The sequence below is a fragment of the Rutidosis leptorrhynchoides genome, chromosome 2 (genome assembly GCF_046630445.1).
Source record: "Rutidosis leptorrhynchoides isolate AG116_Rl617_1_P2 chromosome 2, CSIRO_AGI_Rlap_v1, whole genome shotgun sequence".
In the NCBI taxonomy this organism is placed as follows: Eukaryota; Viridiplantae; Streptophyta; class Magnoliopsida; order Asterales; family Asteraceae; genus Rutidosis; species Rutidosis leptorrhynchoides.
Window position 1 is genome coordinate 461,200,916 of NC_092334.1, and position 22,474 is coordinate 461,223,389.

Genomic DNA, 22,474 nt, shown 5'->3' on the forward strand with positions numbered 1-22,474 from the left:
AACTTAACGTATATATAATTTATACCCTTTGTATAATCATCTTAATAATACACGCAAACCAACGTGTACGCTTCTCAAATAGCATACATCCGTTAAAAGGCTAGTGCTCTAGCTCGGACGGGGATATCAAGCCCTATGGATCCATATACTACTACTCGTGCCCACCAGTTCTTATAAATGGCAGTTACTAGTTACCAAAGCTAAGGGATTTACGGTTCAAACCCAGTGTAGAATTTAGTATGTACTTGTATCCATTGCGTTTAAAATAAAGTGCATGTATTCTCAGCCCAAAAATGTAGATTACAAAAGCAATTAAAAAGGGAACAAATGAAACTCACCTTAGCAGCACATAAGATCATTCACCAAAAATTGACCGAAACTTGAAATGAAAAATTAACCGTAGATCTCAAACTAGAGAACATATGTTGGTCAATACATGTCTAATAAGCTAGGTTGGGTCATAGTGTATCACAATCCTAATGCTCGAGATCGACATATAATAGTTATCCAAAGTCGTTTCAAAAAGTCAATTTTGACAATAGTTCAACAAAACGAGACGTGCCTTATATAAGGATTCATTTACTCGGTTGGTAATATTTAAAAGTTCACTTTATCAGTCTCGTAAACAAGTTGTTTAAATCTTAATTGCAGATTCAAAAGTAATTTCAATTAACGTCAATCGTAATTCAGTTGATCATATCTTTTAATCCGTTCATCGAAACTATTCGATATCCAAAAACATGCATGATATTGCTTAAAACGAACATATATTTAGACGCAATATCATTCCAAAATGTAATGTTTTTAATTGTAATTTCCTTATTTTTAGTTGTAATTGTTTAAATAAATAAATGCGAAGACGAAAGATGAAGATCGCTCAAAAATGAAGATTTAAAGTCGAAAATGAAGATTTAAAAGGCAAAAACGTCCAAAATGCTCAAACGTACAAGTTAGACTCCAAGTGGTTTAAATTATCGAAGAAAAACGTCTAAAGATTGACAAGAATGCAAGTCACGGAATGCAAATTACACGATATTAAATTGTACGAAAAGACGTTCGAGAAACCGGGACTGAGACATAAACCGGGCGTAAATGTACGAGACATCGGAGCCAAAATTATGAGTCAACTATGCACAAGAATATAATATAATATTTAAATAATTATATATATTTTTATAATATGTCGACAAGTAAAAATCCAAAAAATTGTGAGCTGGATCTGGCGGCCATGCGATCGCATGAAAAATAGGCATAAAACCCATGCGATCGCATGTGTTACTGTAGCAGGCCACATATCTATAAAAAGCCAGTTTGCTCGAGCTTTATATACATTAGTTTTCATTTCTCTTCTGTAATATTCATAATATATATATTTATAATTATAATTTTAATATAAGTTTATTTTAATAATAAAGTTATTGTAACATTTAATTTACGGGTTTTAAGTCGAAGTTCTGTCCGTGTACCGCTACGCTAATAATATCGCTTTTTACCGTTCCAACTCACTGTAAGTCTCCAAGTCCCAACTTTATTTTCGCGTATCGTTATTATCGTTGTTATTACTATTATTATTATTATTGTTATTATTATTATTATTGTTATCGTAATATTTATTATTATCGTCATTATTATTGTTATTTAGTTATTATTGTTATTATGTCCATTTTATATAATTTATATTTTTACGCCGTTATAATGTCCAACTAAATATCCATAGTGGTAACTAAAATGTAGAACCTCTGGACAAATGGATTGAACCATATTATAATATTATGATGTAACTTTGACTATTTTTAATATTAAGTTTAATCATCGACCCATTGTTATATAATTTAATATTTTCACCCTTATCACATAATTTATTAAAATTGATAAATGAAAGTGCATTAAATTGACATAAATTATGCTTCAACACCTCGGTGATCTAGACGGACATATGGACAAATTATTGAAAACAATTTAGAAGTGTGATTCGATGGTTTGGGTAATATTATAGCTTATATAATCGTGTAATTATAAAAAGGGTAAGACCGTTATAATTTTGGTTTTAACGAAAGTAAAAACTGGATTAAATCTTAATTTAAATAATCGGGGTATAATTTAATTCGCTAAAACGAGATCGAAACGAAAGTTAGATTTAATTTTAGTTAGTTAAATCTTTATAAATCGGAAGATAAAATATAAGGATATATATTAAAACATCATAACCGGACTTAAAAACAATCCATAAATCCAGAGGGGACATATTTTAGTAGCCACTACTTTACCTTATTTTAAATCTCTTCAATTTCACTTTTTACCATATAGTAAATTTTAATTACTTTTTACTATTTTGCTATATTGCCATGAAAAACCTTATTTCTTCTATTTTGTCAAATTAGTTAAATTGTATTTTTATTGTCGTTAATTTAGTTATTTCATTTTATTTAAATTTAAATTCCGTTCAATTAAGTAGTAAACCCTAATCTAAAATCCCCCTTTTAATAGATTAACTTTTAGCGATTAAAACCTTGAAAACTCCATTTCCCTGTGGAACGAACCGGATTTACCATATAAACTATTACTATACGGATAGGACAAAGTTGCCTATATGTGTGAAATCAATCCGAAATCATAAGAACACCATATAATCACAACCAATTCGTGTAATAAATTCAATCTAAATTCGATCAAAATAAAAGGACACGATCTTCACGTCATCAACTTTTTGGCGCCGCTGCCGGGGAAGTTGGCAGTTAAATAAATAGATAATTTTTTCTGATTCGTAGTAATAGTTAGATTTGTACGTGGACTGGGTTATTGGAGCCAAACAGTACTCAATTATATTGAGACCAAACGAATCCTGCCCCTCTGCTGCATCTTTTGGCTATTCGAAACGTGGGCAAAATCATAAGAAAAATCTGTTTGTTTAAAGGTTTTTATCATTGTTTTTATGTTATTCGATCCTTTCGTGAAAATTCATTTTCAAGAAAGTTCAATGTTCATACACTTAGTGAATAAATCCTTCAAGACTACATACAATTTTGTAATTGTATGACCCGTTCAGGAAATCCTAAACTCGTTGCACTTAATCCAGAGCCTGAAAGAAACTTGAACAAAAGATTAAAACAAGAAAAACAAAAAAAATTAGGTAGTACTAGTCAATCGAAAACACCGAAAAATATCAAAAAACAAGTAGGAAACACTAGTGGTCAACCAGAAATCAAAACTGAACCTGAAACCATCGTCATTAAAGAAGAAATGGCTGAAGTAACACCTGATGCAAATGATCTACCGATGTGGAATACCAGACAAACTGTTCCCCCTCTCGCACTTGCACCTATAAGATGACCTGAAATTGAGGCTGAAAACTGGGAAGTCAAGGGGCAGTTTATGCACATGGTTCATGAAAACCAATTCGACGGAAGACTTAATAATAATCCGATAGAACATTTAGAAGCTTTTGAAGATTTATGTGAACTGTACAAAAACAAAGATGTTTCTTCAGATGCATTTAAGTTAAGAACTTTTCCATACTCGTTAATCGGAGACGCAAAAGCATGGTTGAAAGCATCAAAACCTGATTCTATCACAACTTTTAACGAATTAAGAGAAAAATTCATTACCCGATTTTTTCCACCGGCAAAAGCCGAAAGACTTAGAACTGAAATCACCACTTTTAAACAAAAGTCGGATGAAACTCTTTATGATGCATGGGAAAGATTAAAAAGAATGTTACAAAATTTTCCGCAACACGGATTGCAAAAAGGGCAAATAGTTCAAACTTTTTTATCGTGGTATTGATGAACATACTCGTGGTATATTAGATTCCTCCGCTGGGGGAGTATTTATGTACAAATCACCAAATCAAGCGTATGACATGTTAGAAGAAATGTCAGTTCATACTTTTGAATGGACACCGTCTAGAGATCAACTACCTAGAAGGACGGTGGCAAGCCTTGAAGAAAATGAAGACAACAACACAACCATAGCTTCACTGTCGAATCAATTCAAAAAGTTTGGAAGAGAAATAGAGAAACTAAATTCAACAGTTTTAGCATTACAAGTAGGATGTGAAATCTGTGGACAACCACATTTCACAAAAGATTGTGATATCAATGATCGGCCAATGAACTCAGTAACACAAGTTAATTTTATGGCCAATCAAAGACAAGGAAATTTTCAAGGAGGAAATTCTAATTATCAACCTGCAAACCCAGGATATCAAAACCCGAAGAATTTTGCTTTTCAAAGAAATGGACCACCTGGCTTTTTCAATAGAAACCAACCTCCATTTCCACCTCAACAAAATTTTCAACAACAACCGTTACCTCAATTACCATATCAACAACAAAATCATAACACGCAACCAGTAGAGAAGAAATCTAACTTTGAAGTAGTTATGATGAATTTTGTCAAAAGTCAATCAGAAACGAATGAACAAGTGAAGAGACAACTTCATCAATCCCAAACAGAAAACGAGCAAGTACAAAGGAATCATCAAGCGTCAATTCAAAACCTTGAAAGAGATATGGGAAGAATATCCCAATTACTTGCTGAAAGGCAATCGAGCACTTTACCATCAAACACGCAACCAAACCCTAAGGGTAAGGAAACTCAAAATTCAAGTAATATTTCATAAGTTAATTCAATCACTACACGAACTGGGTTAACCATTAACCCAGAGGTTCCAAAGCCTCTCACTCCTATTCATGTTTCACAAGAAAACAAACATGTGGTGGAAGAAAATACGATGCCAACCTCAAGTGCACCAAAGACTCAAAATCAACCACCATTGAAGGTATACAAACCTCCAATTCCATATCCGCAACGTTTGAAGAAAGATAAATTACAAGCATAATACAACAAGTTTGTTGACATGATTAAGCAAATTTGTATAAATGTACCGCTTGTAGATGTTCTTGCGGGTATGCCGAATTATGGAAGGTTTATCAAAGATCTTATAGCAGACAAAGGAAAATATACAGAAGTTTCAACCACATTCCTTAATGAAGAATGCTCAGCAATTTTGCAAAAGCAAAATTTGCCACCAAAACTTGGAGATCCTGGAAGTTTCATCATTCCTTGTCTAATGGGAGATTCAGTAATGTACGATGCATTAGCTGATTTAGGAGCGAGCATTAACCTTATGCCTCACTCCCTGTACTTAAAATTGAACTTAATTGATTTAAAACTAACTAGGATGTGTATACGATTAGCTGATAGAACTTACAACTATCCTATTGGCATTGCTGAAAACCTACCGGTTAAAGTAAATCACTTAATATTTCCTGCTGATTTCGTTGTTCTTGAAATGGAAGAAGACAGTAAGGTTCCCCTAATTCTAGGGCGTCCCTTTCTAAATATTGCGGACGCAATTGTGCGCGTAAAAGAGAAAAATCTCAGCTTAGGTGTGGGGGAGGATAGAATTATATTGAACATAGATAAGGCTATGAAACACCCTATGTCTCCTGATGACGAATGTTTCCAAATAGACATTGTTGATTGTTGTATTGAAGAAGAATTACAAGAACTATTAAATGTCGACACCTCAGATTTCACCTCGATGGGTGAAGGTGAAGATTTTGATGTCGATATAGAGTTAGACAAGCTGTTGAAGGTAGTCACTGATGAAGAATACGTAGAATAAGAAATTCCCTGGGAAGATGAACCTTTTGAAGAAATTACCAATGGTAATAGGTTCCGGATAAAATCTTCCTTGGAAGAACCACCCACCTTGGAACTTAAAGAACTCCCGAAACATTTGGGGTATGCTTATCTCCAAGGAACGTCATAATTACCTGTCATAATTTCATCAAAACTTTCCAATGACGAAAAGGGTAGGTTAATGTCTATTTTAAAAACCCACAAAAAGGCAATTGCTTGGAAAACAACTGATATTCCAGGTATTAACCCTTCTTATTGTACTCACAAAATTCTAATGGAAGAAGATTTTAAATCCGTGGTACAAAGGCAACATAGGTTAAACCCTAACATGAAAGAAGTTGTCAAAAAGGAGGTTATCAAATTACTTGATGCCGGGTTAATTTACCCTATATCCGATAGCCCGTGGGTAAGTCCTGTACAAGTAGTACCCAAGAAAGGAGGTACGACTGTTATTCTAAATGATAAGAATGAACTCGTTCCTATAAGAACAGTCACTGGGTGGAGAATCTGTATAGACTATCGTCGTCTAAACGACGCTACAAGGAAAGATCATTTCCCGCTACCATTTATCGACCAAATGCTAGAACATTTGGCGGGAAAAGATTACTACTGTTTCCTTGATGGATTCTCCGATTATTTTCAAATTCCAATTGATCCAAAAGACCAAGACAAGACCACATTTACTTGTCCATTTGGTGCTTTTGCGTACCGACGAATGCCATTCGGATTATGTAATGCACCAGGCACCTTCCAAAGGTGTATGATGGAAATTTTTTATGACATGATTGAAGAAAGTATAGAAGTCTTTATGGATGATTTCTCTGTTTTTGGAGACTCCTTCAACTCATGTCTCTCAAAGCTTGAACGAATGCTAATTCTTTGTGAAGAATCAAATCTTGTTTTAAACTGGGAGAAATGCCACTTCATGGTGAAGGAAGGCATTGTTTTAGGACACAAGATTTCTCGAGCTGGAATGGAAGTAGACAAAGCTAAGATAGACGTCATTTCAAAACTTCCTCCTCTAACCAATGTTAAAGGAATTCGTAGTCTCCTTGTTCATGCGAGATTCTATCGACGATTCATAAAGGACTTTTCCAAAATCGCTCGACCCATGACTAAACTTCTTGAGAAAGACAGTACATTTGATTTAAACGAAGAATGTCTAAATGCTTTCTCCATTTTGAAAGAGAAACTTACGAATGCACCTATTATGGTATCACCCGACTGGTCCAAACCTTTCGAGCTAATGTGTGATGCTAGTGATTTTGCACTGGGAGCTGTTTTAGGCCAACGTCAAGATAACAAATTTCAACTAATCTACTACATAAGTAAAACACTTACAAGAGCTCAGTTGAATTACACAACTACTGAGAAGGAGCTTCTTGCAGTAGTTTTTGCTTTCAATAAGTTTAGATCTTACCTGGTGTTATCTAAAACAATTGTTTATACCGATCATTCAACACTAAAGTACTTATTCAAGAAGCAAGATGCTAAGCCTAGACTAATTCGTTGGATTCTTCTCCTACAAGAATTCGACATTGAAATCAAGGATAAAAATGGTGCTGAAAATCTCGCTGCAGATCACTTGTCCCGTCTTGAAAATCCTAACTTAGAATCACTCGACAAATCTGTTATTCATGATACTTTTCCAGACGAGTTCCTTATGAAAATTAAAACGGAAGAAGAAATTCCATGGTTTGCGGACTTTGCCAATTATCTTGCCGCAGGAATTCTTGTTAAGAATCAAACTTATCAGCAAAAGAAGAAATTTTTCGCTGATCTAAAGTTTTACTTTTGGGAAAGCCCTAATCTCTTTCGTATAGGAGCAGATCAAGTTATTCGTCGATGTGTATACGGTAAAGAAGCTCAACAAATTCTGGAGCACTGTCATCAAGGACCGGCTGGTGGACATTTTGGACCAAGCTATACAGCTAAGAATGTCTTTGACTCAGGTTTTTACTGGCCTACAATTTTCAAAGATACACACAATATGGTAAAAACCTGTGATGCTTGTCAATGATCCGAAAATATCTCCAAGAGAGACGAAATGCCACAACAAAGCATCCTAATATGCGAAGTATTTGACATTTGGGGTATTGACTTCATGGGTCCGTTCCCTGCTTCTAACAAATGCAAATACATTCTCGTAGCAGTTGATTATGTTTCTAAATGGGCTGAAGCAAAAGCTCTACCCACTAACGATGCTCGAGTTGTTGTCAGCTTTCTCAAAAACCTTTTCTCACGATTCGGACTTCCAAAAGCATTAATCAGTGATCGTGGAACTCATTTTACAAATCAATTACTCGAGAAAGTACTTAAAAAGTATGGAGTTAATCATCGCTTCTCAACTTCTTACCACCCTCAAACGAGTGGCCAAGTTGAAAACACAAATCGAGGTTTTAAACGAATTTTAGAAAGAACGGTTAAGAATAATCCAAAAATCTGGCATCGAAAGCTAGATGATGCGTTGTGGGCATTTAGAACCGCATTCAAAACGCCCATTGGTACCACTCCTTTCTGATTAATATATGGTAAGGCATGTCATCTGTAACAACCCTGGATTTTCCAACGTTTATTTATTAATTATTATTATTATTAATACGTGTGATTAAACGAATGTATGTTATTACATTTACATGTTGCCATGATTGCCCGTACTTGACTTTTAAGTGCCCGAAACGTCTTTGTGACACACGAAACTTCACGAATAATATTTTTAGATATTATTTGCATTCATGATTAAGGTTTATTAATCATTTTGATTAACTATGGCTATTAGTTAATTACTTGGGCTTTGATTGGGTTTATTTGTTAATTAAGTGAACTTGTGCTTTATTAGTGTTAAGGACTTATGACTTTGGGCTTATAAGCCCACCCTACATTATTAGTGGACTTAGTTAGCCCACTCTTCCTTGTAAGTATTACTTAGAACATGTAACTAGTTGTTTTGATCAATTGGAATCTAGTTCACTCATAATTCCCATGCATAACCATTCTTTATCCAACTTTTGAAGCTTTAACACACTAGTAACCAAATAACTAAACCCTCCCCCTTGTGAGCTTGCAAACCGTCGGCCTCATTAGGGGTTAGGAGAGTTTTTTTGTTCACTTTTGTATTACTTCTCATTCTCATTCTCTCACAATTTCAAACACTCTCAAACTTGCATTTCATTCTTCTCTCTTTTCTCTCTAGCTTTTGTAAGTAACTTGAAGACTTTTTCTCTCTTCCCTTCTTTGTAAAAACCGAAATCATAAATCATCCATCATCATCATTTGTTATTTATTACTTGTTCTTGATTATTGTTTAACTACTTGTCTTTGTTAATTGTTGTTACTTACTTACATGTTACAAGAATAAACTTTCTAGTTTGATTCTTCTTTTATCTTGTTTTACAAGAACAACAAGAACATAAACTTACTAGCTATGTTCTACATATACTTTCTTTAAAGATTGCAAGTTCATGTGTTGATTAAAATCATACTTGTGATTCATAAAGTAAACTTCAAGTTTACTTTCTTAAAGATCAAACTTTGGTTTGAATCTTTAAAGTATGAACAAACCATGAACCTATTACTTGTTTACTTAGTTTATTTCTTCATATTATACACTTTAATTTCTTGTTTGTTGGTTGTGATTGGTCAAATGTTACTAGTTAACTTTGATCTCATAAATCTTGAACTAAAAGTAACTTTAAAAGTTCAAGAACATGTAAATGAAACTTTTTTTAATTATAACTTTGTACACTTATGTTAGATTTAGACTTTTGAGTCTTGGATCTTCAAGATCAAACTAAGAACTATGTTCTACAACTTAAGATCTTGATTTCATAAGTTCACTTTCAAGTTTGTAACTTACTATTAGTCTTAAAGTTCATGTATGTGTAGGATCTAAGACTTTGATGTAACTTTGGTTCATCAAAACACTTACAACTCTTAAGTGAAGTTGTGCTACATGTCTTAGACTTGCACAAGGGTTATGATGGTCCAACCTTGGTAAAGATGATGTAAACACATCAATGAGTTGTACACTTGAAGCTATATGCATCAAGGATGAGAACCATGATGAACATCAAGCACCAAGACCACCGGAACTCACTTTTAACTTCCTGTTTTCTGTTTACAGCCCACTGTCCTACTGTTTCTGTAACAGACTAGTAGACCTGGGCTACTGAGGCCGTGATTTTCAAATAGATCTTTTCGAGTAGATAACTTTTCATATAGGATTCGACTTAATCCGAGTTACGGTTTAGGATTTATGGCCCTCCGATCGTCACTATGTCCTTTAACGTTGTGCAGAAATTTCTGACCTAATCGCACTTAGACCGTCGCCACGGTCAAACGAAGATGAGTTTGCTTCTGTAAATTTTACCACACTTAAAGGACTCATATACGGAGCCTTGGCGACTGGTCTCACCTTATTTCAGTAAGGGTAGAGGCCGTGGTGACTGACTGAAGTCAGCCTTTGTTTTAAACTACTTTCATAAACGAAACTTACTTTATGCCTTTTGTTTGATGATGAATGATGATGACCCTTAAGACCTTATTTACATACTTTTAAACCTATTCGGATGATTTACTGACTTAGTACTATTTGACTTAGGTTGAGGACCCGTTTGGACAACCTTCATTACTTGCTTACTTTCCGAGTCATACTTTACCGCTACTTTATCATTGTGAGTTATAGCATTCCCTTTTTACTTTAACTTATTTTGGGAACTGAGAATACATGCGGATTTTATGTTTTACATACTAGGCACGAGTACTTAAACTTTACATATGTGTGGGTTATATAACGGCAGAAACATTCCCTTTAGCTCGGTAACGTTTAGTCATTGGTTTTTGAACCGGTGAACGCGAATCTTAGATATGGATCCATAGGGTTTGACATCCCCACTCGGGCTAGTAGCGCTAGCATTTAACGAGTGTTTAATACTTCGTAAACATACGCACTTGCCAAGTGTACTTTCAGGGGGTATAAACGTTAAGTTAGTTACCAAGTGCCCACGGTTAACATATACTTTATCATACTGTTTTGAAACGCTCTTTGTAGCACTGAAATCTCGTGGCCTACCTTATTTACTGTTATACTTAAACTATAGCTCACCAACCTTTGTGTTGACATTTTTAAGCATGTTTTTCTCAGGTGCTTGAGGTTAGCTTCCGCTGTGTACTAGTCATGCTGTAGACACCCGCTGCTTAGAGTTGTCATCGCATGAACTACTTTATTCAAACATTAGTACTTTTGAATTATGACTTGTAACGACCATTGTGGTCACATACACTTATTATTTTCTTCTACTTAGTGAAGCATGCTTTTGGATTGTAAAACATTCGATGTTGGTTTAGACATCACTTTATTAATGAATGCAAACTCTTTTTGAAAACGCATATAGTACTTAACCTTGTAATGATCATGTTGTTGATGATTCGTACACGATGGTTCTGTACGGGGCATCACATTTGGTATCAGAGCATTGGTTGTAGGAAATTAGGTTGCATTAGTGAGTCTAAGATCGACCCGAGTAGGATTCACTAATAGGACTAATCTATAACTTGCTAGTTTACTTGTTTTCGCTGAACTTACTGCATGCTGCTGCTTACTTTTACTGCTATATGCCATATGCTACTACATGATTTCACTACCGTATGATATTACTTGCTTTCGATTGCATGCTACTTCCGTACGATTCGTTATTATTGCCATGCTACTTATTGTTATACATGATCTAAACTGTTGGCCTAATACGTGCTTGCTTTATGACTTACTGACATGGAAAATTTATTTTTCCTTGTTCAGATGTTGAATGTACCACCTGCTATCGTTTTGAGCAGTTTAGACTCTTCAGCTACCCCACCTACCACCGTTGCCGATCCACCGATCCCGATACGCACGAGTGACCCCGGCGCTTCATCTTCTGGGACTAGCAGCCAGCCGCCTGCACCAGTGGCTACTATTGATGGACACGTGGACCCTACGGAGATTTCAGCTAAGTCTGCTCCCGGACCCTCGGAGTCACAGCCCCGCATTGGTGGTGTTGTGATTCCCGCAGAGTTCAGGGAAGGGCCATTCCGTAACCATATGCGCATGCCGTGCCGACGCGCTCTAGATGGACGTTTAGTGCCGATTCTGCCATTCAGACACAGAGAGATGTTGGCCGCCTTCGGACTGCCAGTTCAGCCACCCGTGTCACCACCACATGATTCTGATGATCCTTCATCCGATGACTCCTCTACAGATGACTCCAGTGACTTCGACGAAGAGAACCTTGATGACGTACCTATACAGGCACCCTCCACCCCGCCGAAGAAGCGGTACCGTCCTGATGGCACCGTCATTCCAGGGGTGAATGGAGGTCGTGCTTTCACTGACGCTTTTGGTCGGCGTCGGAGGGTTACTGCCCGTAAACGGCTTGTGCCGTACCCTGCCGACCCACAGATACGTAAGGTTCCCCGTTACGTACTGACTATTTCTGGAGCCGGGACATCTGCACCCCGTTTCGTGCGGTCTGCACCATCCACTCTACCGGCCCCACCTGCACCACCAGCACCACCCGCCCCACCAGCTCCCACTGTCGAGGAATTGACAAGGGAGGTGGGAATCCTCCGAGCTCGGGTTACTGAGCTCGAGGAGCAGTTGGCTCAGGTTTTATACATCCTACACCCACCTTCACCGTAGGACCTTTTGTATTAGATTTCATGATGTAATCTAGTTTTAGTTTTATGTTTCACTTATGTATTGTACGAACTTATTCAGATGTATGAAACTAATTATTAGTAATGGAACTTTGCGTTATTTAAATTCTTGCACGATGTTCTATTTACATTACTGTACGATGATTCTGTGGTATTTGTACATAGATGCATTATTTAATAACATGTGATGTTTTGATTCCATGTTGGTTACTATATATTGTATTATTACTACTTGCATACTGGATTTTGACTTGAGTCAAAATTTTTGTTTAGAACATCATGGCTAACGGTCTATCCACACCTACTGCTGCTCAAATTGAAGAGATGATCCAAGAACATGTAGCCGTAGCCCTAGCAGAAAGAAACCTCCAAGCTCCACCGCCACCACCACCGGTTATCCCACCCGTTCTAAATGGGTGTACTTACAAGGAATTCCAGAGCTGCAAACCACATAACTTCAGTGGAACCGAGGGACCGGTTGGTCTCACCAGATGGTTCGAGAAACTTGAATCAGTATTCCGAGTTAGCAACTGTTCGGAGGACAACAAGACCAAGTTTGCATCTTGCACGCTATCTGACGGCGCACTAACGTGGTGGAACACGTTAGCTCAAGCGAAAGGTATCGATGAGGCGTATGCTACGCCATGGGAGGAATTCAAAGCGGCTATGATTGATGAGTATTGTCCGAGAACCGAAATCCAGAAGATGGAAATCGAATTTATGCAGTTAAAGGCCGTTGGGAACGACCTTGATGGTTACAACAGGAGATTTTTGGAACTAGCTCTTATGTGTCCGACAATGGTCAACCCAGAATTCAAACGAATGGAAAGGTACTTCTGGGGACTCCCTAAGTCCATCAAGGGAAACGTCACCTCGTCCAAACCACCGAATGTTCCCGAAGCAATGCGCATGGCGCATACCCTCATGAATCAGATTCTTATTGATGAGCCGGAGAAGGCTAAGTTTGAGGCTGGTAGTAGCGAAAAGCGAAAATGGGATAATAACAACAACAACAACAACAACAACAACAACAACAACAACAGGGGGAGAACCTATGACAAGACCCCCGCCAAGAGGTACAACAACGGTGGAAACCCTAACCCCAACAACAACACCAACTCCAACCCGAACTACAAAGGAACCTTACCACAATGCAAGCGGTGCTACAAGCACCATACTGGATATTGCAATGTTGTCTGTGAGAAGTGTCAACGGGCTGGGAATATAGGGAAAGACTGCAAGGTCACCACTTTGAATGGGAAGCCGAACACCAATGGACCGAAAAAGTGCTACGAATGCGGGCAGACGGGCCATTTCAGAAATACGTGCCCAAACAAGCGAAAAGACGGCGGACCACCCCGTGGTAGAGCTTTTAATGTTAATGCAAGGGATGCACGCGATAACCCCGACTTGGTGACAGGTATATTCAAAATCAACAATCTTTTAGCTTCTGTCTTGTTTGATACTGGTGTGGATAGAAGTTATGTATGTAGACATTTTTGCGATAAGATTAATTGGTCATTAGTCCCGTTAAAATAAAGTATGCTTGTCGAGGTCGCCAACGGTAAACTTGAGAAAGTTGACCATATTAGTCGAAGAGCTATTATCAACATAGCTGGTGCAGATTTCGAAATTGACTTGATACCTATCAAACTGGGAAGTTTTGACGTGATCGTCGGTATGGATTGGCTGAGCAAGATAAAGGCCGATATTATCTGTGGAGATAAAGCACTTCGCATACCACAAGGAGATGGCGAACCACTGGTTATCTATGGAGAGAGATGTACCTCGAAGTTGAACCTCATTAGTTGCGTGAAAGTGCAAAAGATTATGAAGAAGGGACGTTTTGCTATCCTAGCACACGTGAAAGCGGTAGAAACTGAGGTGAAGAGCGTGAACGATGTTCGAATTTTGAACGAATTTTCCGATGTCTTCCCAGAGGAATTGCCTGGATTGCCGCCGTAGAGAGCAGTAGAGTTTCAGATTGATTTAGTGCCAGGAGCTGCACCTGTAGCTCGTGCACCTTATAGACTCGCACCTACCTAGATGCAAGAATTACAGAGTCAACTACAAGAACTACTTGATCGTGGATTTATCCAACCAAGTTTCTCGCCTTGGGGCGCACCTGTTCTGTTTGTGAAGAAGAAGGATGGATCCTTCTGTATGTGTATCGACTATCGTGAACTCAACAAATTGACTATCAAGAATCGGTATCCTCTTCCAAGAATTGACGATCTTTTTGATCAACTACAAGGATCGAGTGTCTACTCAAAGATCGATTTGCGATTCGGTTATCACCAGTTGAGGGTGAAGGAAAGTGACGTGATGAAAACTGCATTCAAGACCCGTTATGGTCATTATGAGTTTCTCGTGATGCCATTCGGTTTGACAAATGCACCTGCCGTGTTCATGGACCTCATGAATCGTGTCTGCAAGCCGTACTTGGATAAGTTTGTTATTGTCTTCATAGATGATATCCTCATCTACTCTAAGAGTGAAGAAGAACATGAGCAACACCTCCGACTTATGCTTGAACTCTTGAGACAAGAGCAACTTTACGCCAAATTCTCCAAGTGTGAATTTTGGTTGAAAGAAGTTCAATTTCTAGGTCATGTTGTGAGCGACCAGGGTATCAAAGTTGACCCCGCCAAGATTGAAGCTATCAGCAAGTGGGAGACCCCCACTACTCCGACTCACATTCGCCAATTCCTAGGTCTCGCTGGTTACTACTGAAGATTCATCGAAGGTTTCTCTCTGATTGTGCGTCCTTTGACCGCACTGACTCACAAGGGCAAGAAGTTCATTTGGGAACCCGCACACGAATCGGCATTCCAAACTTTAAAGAAGAAGTTAACCACTGCACCTATCCTATCACTTCCTGAGGGCAGTGACGACTTTGTTGTTTATTGCGATGCGTCGAAAAGTGGTTTTGGTTGTGTACTGATGCACCGATCAAAGGTTATTGCCTATGCCTCCCGACAATTGAAGATTCACGAGCGGAATTACACTACTCACGATCTTGAACTTGGAGCCGTTGTCTTTGCACTCAAATTGTGGAGACATTATTTGTATGGAACTAAGAGCACTATCTTCACCGATCACAAGAGTCTCCAGCACATCTTCGATCAGAAGCAACTGAATATGAGATAGCGTCGATGGATCGAGACGCTCAACGACTACGATTGTGAACTCCGTTATCATCCTGGCAAGGCCAATTTTGTAGCTGACGCTTTAAGCCGAAAGGAGAGGACAGCACCTCTTCGTGTTAGGGCTCTGAACATCACCATTCATTCGAACCTCAACAACCAGATCAGAGTAGCCCAAGATGAGGCTCTCAAGGAGGAGAATATATCTCATGAACATTTGAACATACTTGTCTCTCGATTCAAGGTTAGGGGGTCTGGACTCTGATGTTATGCCGGAAGGATTTGGGTACCTCTTTATGAAGATCTACGGAATCTTATACTTGATGAAGCACACAAATCGAGATATTCGATTCACCCCGGTGCGGGCAAGATGTACCGCGACCTTAAAGAAAAGTATTGGTGGCTGAATCTTAAGAAGGATGTTGTGACTTATGTTGGTAAGTGTTTGACTTGCTCGAAGGTTAAAGCCGAGCATCAGAGACCTTCTGGGTTACTTCAATAGCCAGAAATCCCACAATGGAAGTGGGAACGGATAACAATGGATTTCATCACCAAGCTACCAAAGACGGTGGGCGGATACGATACTATTTGGGTTATTGTTGACCGCCTTACTAAATCTGCACACTTCCTAGCGATGAAGGAAACAGATACAATGGAGAGACTTGCTCAACTATACATTAAGGAGGTTGTATCTCGATACGGTGTACCTTTATCGATCATCTCCGATCGCGATCCCCGTTTTGCTTCTAGATTTTGGCGTTCTTTGCAAGAAGCCATGGGAACTCGTCTTGACATGAGTACTGCTTATCACCCTCAGACTGACGGGCAAAGTGAACGTACGATTCAGACCTTGGAAGACATGTTATGTGCATGTGTCATTGATTTTGGAAAGGCCTGGGAAAGGCATTTGCTACTAGCTGAATTCTTGTACAACAACAGTTATCACTCGAGCATTAATGCTGCACCTTTTGAAGCATTGTATGGCCGTAAGTGCCGATCTCCTATTTGTTGGGCCGAAGTAGGCAAAAAACAAATCACCGGACCCGAGGTAGTCCACGAAACAACGGAGAAGATTGCTCAGATTCAAGCTAGGCTTAAGACTGCCCGCGATCGTCAAAAGAGTTATGCTGATCTTAAACGTAAGGACTTTGAATTCAACGTGGGCGACCGTGTAATGTTAAAGGTTGCACTTTGGAAAGGTGTGATCCGTTTTGGAAAACGTGGAAAGTTAAACCCACGATACATTGGTCCTTTTGAAATCTTGGAACGTGTTGGACTCGTTGCTTATCGTCTAGACCTTCCAACACAATTGAGCTCAGTTCATCCTACCTTCCACGTGTCAAACTTGAAGAAATGTCTCGCTGCACCAGAACTTATCATACCACTTGAGGAACTTACGATTGATGACAAACTCCACTTTGTGGAGGAACCTGTTGAAATTATGGATCGTGAGATCAAAACTTTAAAACGCAAAAATATTCCGATCGTCCGAGTACGATGGAATGCCAAACGAGGACCTGAGTTTACTTGGGAGCGAGAGGATCAAATGATGCGGAAGTATCCTCACCTTTTCCCGACTCCTCCATCTACCTCGGCTTAAATTTCGGGACGAAATTTTCTTTAACAGGTGGGTAATGTAACGACCCTGGATTTTCCAACGTTTATTTATTAATAATTATTATTATTAATACGTGTGATTAAACGAATGTATATTATTACATTTACATGTTGCCATGATTGCCCGTACTTGACTTTTAAGTGCCCGAAACGTCTTTGTGACACACGAAACTTCACGAATAATATTTTTAGATATTATTTGCATTCATGATTAAGGTTTATTAATCATTTTGATTAACTATGGCTATTAGTTAATTACTTGGGCTTTGATTGGGTTTATTTGTTAATTAAGTGAACTTGGGCTTTATTAGTGTTAAGGACTTATGACTTTAGGCTTATAAGCCCACCCTACATTATTAGTGGACTTAGTTAGCCCACTCTTCCTTGTAAGTATTACTTAGAACATGTAACTAGTTGTTTTGATCAATTGGAATCTAGTTCACTCATAATCCCCATGCATAACCATTCTTTATCCAACTTTTGAAGCTTTAACACACTAGTAACCAAAGAACTAAACCCTCCCCCTTGTGAGCTTGCAAACCGTCGGCCTCATTAGGGGTTAGGAGAGTTTTTTTGTTCACTTTTGTATTACTTCTCATTCTCATTCTCTCACAATTTCAAACACTCTCAAACTTGCATTTCATTCTTCTCTCTTTTCTCTCTAGCTTTTGTAAGTAACTTGAAGACTTTTTCTCTCTTCCCTTCTTTGTAAAAACCGAAACCATAAATCATCCATCATCATCATTTGTTATTTATTACTTGTTCTTGATTATTGTTTAACTACTTGTCTTTGTTAATTGTTGTTACTTACTTACATGTTACAAGAATAAACTTTCTAGTTTGATTCTTCTTTTATCTTGTTTTACAAGAACAACAAGAACATAAACTTACTAGCTATGTTCTACATATACTTTCTTTAAATATTGCAAGTTCATGTGTTGATTAAAATCATACTTGTGATTCATAAAGTAAACTTCAAGTTTACTTTCTTAAAGATCAAACTTTGGTTTGAATCTTTAAAGTATGAACAAACCATGAACCTATTACTTGTTTACTTAGTTTATTTCTTCATATTATACACTTTAATTTCTTGTTTGTTGGTTGTGATTGGTCAAATGTTACTAGTTAACTTTGATCTCATAAATCTTGAACTAAAAGTAACTTTAAAAGTTCAAGAACATGTAAATGAAACTTTTTTTAATTATAACTTTGTACACTTATGTTAGATCTTGACTTTTGAGTCTTGGATCTTCAAGATCAAACTAAGAACTATGTTCTACAACATAAGATCTTGATTTCATAAGTTCACTTTCAAGTTTGTAACTTACTATTAGTCTTAAAGTTCATGTATGTGTAGGATCTAAGACTTTGATGTAACTTTGGTTCATCAAAACACTTACAACTCTTAAGTGAAGTTGTGCTACATGTCTTAGACTTGCACAAGGGTTATGATGGTCCAACCTTGGTAAAGATGATGTAAACACATCAATGAGTTGTACACTTGAAGCTATATGCATCAAGGATGAGAACCATGATGAACATCAAGCACCAAGACCACCGGAACTCACTTTTAACTTCCTGTTTTCTGTTTACAGCCCTCTGTCCTACTGTTTCTGTAACAGACCAGTAGACCTGGGCTACTGAGGCCGTGATTTTCAAATTGATCTTTTTGAGTAGATAACTTTTCATATAGGACTCGACTTAATCCAAGTTACGGTTTAGGATTTATGGCCCTCCGATCGTCACTATGTCCTTTAACGTTGTGCAGAAATTTCTGACCTACTCGCACTTAGACCGTCGCCACGGTCAAACGAAGATGAGTTTGCTTCTGTAAATTTTACCACACTTAAAGGACTCATATATGGAGCCATGGCCACTGGTCTCACCTTATTTCAGTAAGGGTAGAGGTCGTGGTGACTGACTGAAGTCAGCCTTTGTTTTAAACTACTTTCATAAACGAAACTTACTTTACGCCTTTTGTTTGATGATGAATGATGATGACCCTTAAGACCTTATTTACATACTTTTAAACCTATTCGGACGATTTACTGACTTAGTACTATTTGACTTAGGTTGAGGACCCGTTTGGACAACCTTCATTACTTGCTTACTTTCCGAGTCATACTTTACCGCTACTTTATCATTGTGAGTTATAACATTCCCTTTTTTACTTTAACTTATTTTGGGAACTGAGAATACATGCGGATTTTATGTTTTACATACTAGGCACGAGTACTTATGTCACGACCCTACTTTTTCCGTTATCTTTTTCAGTTAATTATGTAACAACCCGACTTCATAAACCCAAAAACGCGTACCAAAAAAAAAAAAATTTAAGGCAGTGCATCTGGACGGCGTCCAGCTCAGAAGGGTGGGACGGCATCCAAAGTTTGGGACGGCGTCCAGCTCAAACAACTGGGACGGCGTCCAAGCAATTGGGACGGCGTCCCAATGGTCTTCCAGCTACTGATCACGGGTCCAACTCACACGAGCGGAAAAGCCGCTTCCCGACACTTTCAAACGAAAACCTTTTTACCACAAGTCAATATAAATGAAACTAAGAGATTTTCATCATCAAATCAAGTTTTACATCAACAGGCCCACATCGCCCATTTTACGAGTTTCGTTCAAAAATAAAAGTTTCAACCTAATATAAGTTTAAGTTCCAAACGAGACTAGAGCATGGTGTTTGGGGTTAAACTACCCAATCTCGGTCGAACTCCAAAAGCTAACACCCAAAAGCATCCCCTAACAAAACAAGCGGGAAATCACTAATCCAATTGAACGCTCTAACCCTTGTCAACGCCCGAGCCTATAAAAAAAGGTAAACAACGAGAGGGTAAGCAAAGCTTAGTGAATGCAATAATTATACGAATACATATATAATTATACCTACTTGCATACACTTACACAACCGCAAACATGCTAGTAAACAACATTAGCTTATCGTCGCAATAACAAGCTATAATTCACCAATACCCCCAAGCTAGCATAACAACCGCATATAAATATAACTCGAATAATATAATATGCTTACAACACAAATAACCATGGTCGACCAATAGTACAAGGGAACGGAGCTCGCGAAAACGCCATCGGTGTTCATAACATCCGTTAGGGCACTTAACACCTCGCACCACTAACCCCTAGGGTGGCACCTTAACACCTCGGCACATCACCCCGAGTGGCATCTTAACACCTCGATGCAACACTCATTATTTTACGGAGTGGTGTCTTAACACCTCGACACTACACTCCTAGGTGGCATCTTAACACCTCGATGCTACACCCGAGTGGCATCTTAACACCTCGATGCTACACTCTTCACGTGAAACGTGGTGTCTTAACAACTCGACACTACACCTTTCACGCTACCACAAATAGATACATTATATACATACGCATATAATTATTCCACTCACCTCAAAGTCTTCGTGTAAGATAACCGAACTTGCAACGTCAATGTAACGTACCTATTACATTTTAGCACATAATCAATTCACAACTCAAGTCGGTCAAGCAACTCACTTAACAATCTAGAGTCTTTTGACCCTAAGTGCAATCCCGACCCATTTTGCACCTTTAACCCTAATAATGGGTTAACTTCACCAAAAACCCTAACTCTAGCCAATTAAGGTCTTAACACACTTTTAACCACAAAGTTAACTCGTTTTCATACATGCAAGACAACCTACGTCATCAAAGACCCATTTGACCCATTTCTAGGTCAACATACTGGGTCACCCACAACCCAAATCACACCCACTAACATTAACTATAAGTGTATTAGTATTTACTTAGGTCTTTAAGACCCATTTACACCATTTACCCTTTCAAAACCCTAGGTTAGTCACCATTTGGGTCTTCATGACCCAAACTTACCCAAAAACCCCAAATTACTCACAAATGGGTTTTATGTGCAATACTAACCCAAACCCTAACCCTTAAACACATTAAACTAAGGTAATCAAGTTTAGGGCTTACCAAAACAATCAAAACGAAGCTAACGAGGAGATGAACAACTTTAATGCTCGAGCTAAAACCCGAAACAAGCTTCTTCTTCTCCGATTTGAGCTTTCTCACACTTGAATCACACTCTCTCACTAGGATTTAAGTGGATGAAGTTTGGTGGTTAGGAATGGAGTAATGAGGCTCAACCAAACTGATCTAGGGCCTTTAATTCGTCCACCAAGTGAAATTACCAATTTACCCATCTAAAATATTTAAAAACCCAAATCTGGCTCGACAGATCATCTGGACGGTGTCCAGATTTCTGGACGGCGTCCAGGCCTTCATAATGGGACGGCGTCCCAGATTTTTGGACGGCGTCCAAACCAAAAGAAAACAGGATCTTACAACTCTCCCCCACTTGAACCGGATTGCGACCTCGCAATCCACGCCGCATGACAAGCAGGAAGATAAACCAAGACAAACTCTTCGGGCTCCCAAGTAAACTCGGAACCTTTACTTCGCCGGCATTGAACCTTGAAAGTTCTCACCTCTTTATTCCTCAACATTTTCACCTTCTCGTCAAGGATAGCAATCGGTTCCCCCATATTCTAACTTGTTATTTAGCTCGATCTCGTCTAAAGGCATCCATGAGGAATCATCCGCAAGACACTTACGGAGGTGGGAAACATGAAATGTATTATGGATCCCCGTAAGCTCTTCGGGTAATTCCAATCGATATGCAACTTCACCAACACGAGCTGAAACCTTGAACGGCCCAATAAACCGAGGAGCTAACTTTCCCCGTTTTCGAAATCGAATAATACCCTTCCATGGCGAAACCTAAAGCATCACCATATCGCCTTCTTGGAACTCAATCAATCGCCTACGTCTATCGAGATACGACTTTTGCCTATCTTGAGCCTTCTTCAAACGTTCCCGAATCATATCGATCTTGCTATTTGTCTCTAAAACTAAATCGGTACTCCCGATCTCTCTTTGACCTACTTCTCCCCAACAAACGGGAGTTCGACACCTACGCCCATAAAGCATTTCGTAAGGTGGCATCCCGATACTAGTATGATAACTATTATTGTACGAGAATTCCACCAAAGGCAAATGCTCATCCCAACTACCGCCAAAGTCAATGATGCACGCCCGTAACATATCTTCCAAAGTTTGATTCGTACGTTCGGTTTGACCGTCCGTTTGAGGATGATACGCCGTGCTCAACTTCAATTGCGTACCCATATCTTCATGAAACTTTTCCTAAAACCGAGATGTAAAACGGGTATCTCGATCCGAAATAATAGATATAGGAACCCCATGTCGTGAGACCACTTCCTTGATAAACAACTTAGCCAAGGCCTCCGACGATATCGCTTCTTTAATGGGAAGAAACAAAGCGCTTTTTGTCAATCGGT

The 22,474-nt window shown here is 38.5% G+C and overlaps 1 non-coding gene across 1 annotated transcript; it reads right to left on the reverse strand.

Moving 5' to 3' along the window:
* Positions 1-3,633: 3,633 nt before the first annotated feature.
* LOC139895509 (small nucleolar RNA R71) lies at positions 3,634-3,740 on the reverse strand. Its single transcript, XR_011775945.1, has one exon. It is a non-coding gene; the product is annotated as a small nucleolar RNA R71 (small nucleolar RNA).
* Positions 3,741-22,474: the final 18,734 nt, after the last annotated feature.